General features: G+C 42.0%; 1 non-coding gene across 1 annotated transcript; it reads left to right on the forward strand.

Annotated features, from left to right (window-relative positions):
• Nucleotides 1–3043: 3043 nt before the first annotated feature.
• LOC147947821 (small nucleolar RNA R71) lies at nucleotides 3044–3150 on the forward strand. The gene has a single exon (XR_015595624.1). It is a non-coding gene; the product is annotated as a small nucleolar RNA R71 (small nucleolar RNA).
• Nucleotides 3151–4591: the final 1441 nt, after the last annotated feature.

Here is a 4591-nt window from a genome sequence, read left to right on the forward strand (position 1 = left end):
TCCTCACTCTCACTTTCAATCTCCTCTTGTTCAATCTCAACTGCTGGCCTCTTCCCTTTGGCCTTGTTTCTCCTCATGAACTCACTAAGAGTTGGCTCCCTTTCTTCTTCACTTTCAGTTCTCTCAGGATCTTCCTCAACTGACTGATTTATTGAACTCGGCATCTGGCTCGATCGGCCACTCAAACCACCACTCGGTCGAGTGCTTGCTCGAGTGGGGCGTCGAGTGGTTCTTCCAGCTTCTCCTCTTGATTGTAGGCGATCATCACAACGTTCCATTCCTAGTGATCCTTGAAGACATTTTCGAATAGAACTGAAGGGAATAGACTCAAAGCTTAAGGTTAATAGGTTAGTGACCCATAAACTTAAAAGAGCTAAGCTTGAGCAAAATATGAACTTTGAGAGAGATTTTAAAACTTGATTTTAGTTGGTTTGAGCAAATGAGAGAGTGTGAGAGATATAGGATCGTGTAAGGTTCTATTTAAAGAAGCTAAGGGGACAAGGAGACAAGGATGGAGCGTCCATACCATTCAAATTTGAAATGAGAATCTTTGACCTGCTTTTTGCTGCCACTCGACCCCACACTCGACCAGCACGTGGTCGAGCTCCTTGACCAAAGTTTGAAAATTCAAATTTTTCTTCTTTTTCTTCCCTCCACTCGATCATTCTAGAGAAATGGGAATCGAGTGGGCCTTACTTCTTTGCCAACTCGATCGAGTACCTCTCGTGGGCTGGTCGAGTGGGCTTGTGAGTCTACTTCCCCAAGTCCAAATCTCTCCATACCCATCTACACTTTCATTGAAAGGCCTGTCCAACACAAACATAAAAGAAAACACATCAAAACTACAGGGAAAATAAAGCTTATTTACAAAGGATACCTTAGGGACTTCATCCCTAGTGAGCTTTTTTAGAGTCACTAAGCTTGACTTTGGTTGCCTTCTTAGGCTTTGTTTAGATACCAAGGTGGTGATGAAATCCTCCCTGGCACTTCTTGATCACTGTGAGTTTGATCCTTGATCACCTCACCCTTGACACACAAACCATATTTCTTCTTGATTTTGAGCCTTGGTCTTGCTTTCCTCAAAGACCTCTTGTTTAGCTTGACTTGGAGATCCTTAACCATACCAGTCAACTCTTGAACTGACCTCTTAAGCTTTTCCACAGGATCCTCTTGAAGAGAGAGATTGTCCTTTGGAGTTGCCACTTCACTTAAACTTTCATGATCACATTTGTCTTTGATAGTAAAAGGTTGATCATCAATGGTAGGAAGGTTGGTTGGGTTATAGATGTTAAACTTCATAGCTATGCCCTCAGAAATGTTCAAGGTCACAAGACCTTCCTTAACATCAATAACAGCTCCAATTGTGGCAAAGAATGGCCTCCCAAGGATGATAGGATCTTCAGGTTCCTTGTCCATCTCCAATACCACAAAATCTGTATGAACCCTTGTCCTTCCTATCTTGATTGGAATGTTCTCCAACTTGCCAACCACATCTCTGTTTGAACCATCAGCTAGGCATATATGAAGGTTGGTGGACTTGAAGTCAGTGTGCCCAAGCTTCTGTGCTATAGAATAGGGCATCACACTGATAGATGCTCCCAAGTCACATAAGCATTGGTTGTAGTGAAGATAGCTAAGTGTGCAAGGCAGATAGAATGAACCTGGATCCTTAAGCTTAATTGGGATGATAACTCCTCCAAGGTCTTCAAGATCCTTCTCATCTTGAGCTTGAGCCTTCTTCTTTGACAAATCAAGCAAAAAATCCTTATAGAGAGGATATGGATCATATTGTTCCAAGGCAGGTCCTCTCTCTTCTTCTTGGTAAGCAATGATGATCTCTTATATGACCATCACTTCTTCTTGTTTCTCAATCACAACATCTTCCTTCAAAGCTTTCTCTTCCTCTTGTTGCAAAACCAACATTTTTTTTTCTCAATGATTTCCCTTAATTCCTTAAGCTTATGTGCCTTGAAACATCCTGGGAATGGTAGAGGCGGTTTGTAAGCAGGAGGGATGTACTTCGCAGGCTTGACAGCTTCTGACTCTTCAGCTCGATCGACCACTCGAACACTCACTCGGTCGAGTGCTTGCTCGAGCACCTGGTCGAGTGTAATACCGGATTCAGTCTGCTTTGCACAAACTTCACTCTGAGCTTCAAGAAATGACCAATCCTCCCCAACTTGAACTTCATTGTCCTTAGTGACTTCTTCTTCAAAGATATGAATGGCTTTGGCAGTAAACTCCCTTGGGTTTTGAACTGCTTTTCCAGGGAGTTGGGTGGGTTTTGGAGCTGAAGTAGATGCTATATTGCTCTCCATATACTTCACCCTTGAGTTCAGACCTTCAAACTTCATATTGAGATCATTATACTGTGATGTTAACCTTTGATTCAACTCAGCAAACTGTTTGGCTTCCTCAATCTTTCCATTGGTTTGCCCAATCAACAGCTGTTGTATCATTGCTCTTAGGTCTTGTTCCTGGCCTTGGTTAGTCTGAAACCCTGGTGGGGGACACAATTGGGGCTGGAACACCTGTTGTTGCTGCTTGGGTATATGGTTTTGTTGCTGTTGAGGTTGTTGAGGCTGTTGAGGGGGGGTAGAATTGATCTTGTGGGTTAGCCACATTGTTACTCCTATAAGAGAGATTGTTATTCTTGAATCCTCCTTGGTTGTAACCTTTGAATCCTCCCTGGTTTTGCATGTAGCACAACTCAGCAAACTCCCTATCTCCTTCTTGAACTGGAGCTTCTTCTTCACCAATGAATTGGATTGTCTGTGATTGGCTTAGTAGGATCTTGTCAAGCTTCTCATTGACCATCTTCGAATCCTTCTTGTACTTGTCCTCTTGATCAGTAGATGTGGACCTTATTGTTCTGTCATAGTCCTCTTTATAATTTCCATCAGACTGAGCAAGGTTCTCAACCAATTCCCATCCTTCTTCCACATTCTTGTTGAGGAAGTTGCCATTTGAAGCTGTATCAAGAAGCATTCTTATTTTGGGAAGCACCCCTCTATACAAAGTGCTTAGAAGGGACTCATTGCTGAAGCCATGGTGAGGACACTGAGTCTGGAATCCTTTAAACCTCTCCCAAGCTTCACAAAAGCTCTCATTATTCCTTTGAGCAAACCCAGAAATTTCATTCCTCAACCTAGCAGTCCTTGCATTGGAGAAGAACTTGGCCAGAAAAGCTTTCTTGCATGCATCCCATGTGGTTATTTCTCCAGTAGGAAGAGTCTTCTCCTAGAGATGAGCTTTGTCTCCAAGGGAAAATGGGAATAACCTTAACTTGAAGTCATCTTCACTTACTCCATTGATTTTTGTGAGTCCACATATCCTGTCAAACTCATCAAGGTGATCTAGAGGATCCTCCATTGGCAACCCATGAAATTTGATGGCTTGTATCATGGAGATTAATCCACTCTTGATTTCATAATTATTATTGGCAACTGCAGGAGGCACAATACCAGCTCTTTGGTTGTGTGTGTTAGGTGCATCCCCAGCACCAATGTGTCTAGGTTTATGATCATGGTTATCTTGCTGCTCCATGACTACTTGTTCTTCTTGTTCTTGAACACTCTTCTTTGCTTATGTCTCAAACCCTTTTGTAGCCTGTGGATGTTGTCAATAGGCCTTTGAAGATTGTCTTTGCCTTTTGACCTTGTGTGCAACAACAAACTCGAGTACAGACTCGAACAGGTACACGGTCGAGCGCAAGCTCGAGTGGGTGGTCGAGTCGACTGGGAAGTGATGTCTATTTGTATCCGGCTTCTGACTCGATCAAGTGCTCGATCACTACTCGGTCGAGTGGTGGTCGAGTGGGTACCTGAAACTCAAGACAGCCAAGCAAAAGAAGATTCGAGTTCAGTAACTTCACAAGTGTAGGAACGAACTTAATCTTAGACAAATAATGATCCTAAATGTCACAAAACAAACTCAAATGGGCAACAACGCCAAATTGAAACTTATATTTTTCTTGTGGTGGTGTGAAGTGGAATGTGAATGAATGATATGATGATGAACAATGGTGAAAGCAAGGTGTTTCAATTCCCCTTATGCAGTTGTAGTATAAGAGGTGTCAATCCAATCTGAGTGTTTGCAAGCAATCGGGATGTGCATGTATGTCTAAGTCAAGCCAAATATTAAGGATGTTTGTCACTAACAATCCTATGATGAAATGTAAAATGCAGAATGTAAAAGCTACTAGAACTAGGTGCTAAATGTAAATGAAACAGAATGATTTATAACAATTATGAAGCTAGAACAAAAATAGAAATTATGGTAATGAACTAATGCAAGGCAAGTAATGAACAGGACACTAAGTAAATGCAACAGAAATGCAACTAAAATGAAACAGGAAACAAGACAGGACAACTACAAAGCATAAACAAGAATTTTGGGGATGAACTCGAGCAAGCACTCGATCGAGTGTAGATCGAGTGCAGGGCCAAGCTGGACAAATCCGGAAACAGCGTAATGCAAGAAAAACAGAGCAATACAAAAACAAATCAAACAACGGTCAAACAACAGGATTTAAACTAGGAAATCAATAAACAAGGAAGGCCTTGAGGAGGGATTCATGGGCTGGACTATG

This window comes from Camelina sativa, chromosome 3 (genome assembly GCF_030686135.1).
Source record: "Camelina sativa cultivar CO46 ecotype springtype chromosome 3, ASM3068613v1".
Classification (NCBI taxonomy): domain Eukaryota; kingdom Viridiplantae; phylum Streptophyta; class Magnoliopsida; order Brassicales; family Brassicaceae; genus Camelina; species Camelina sativa.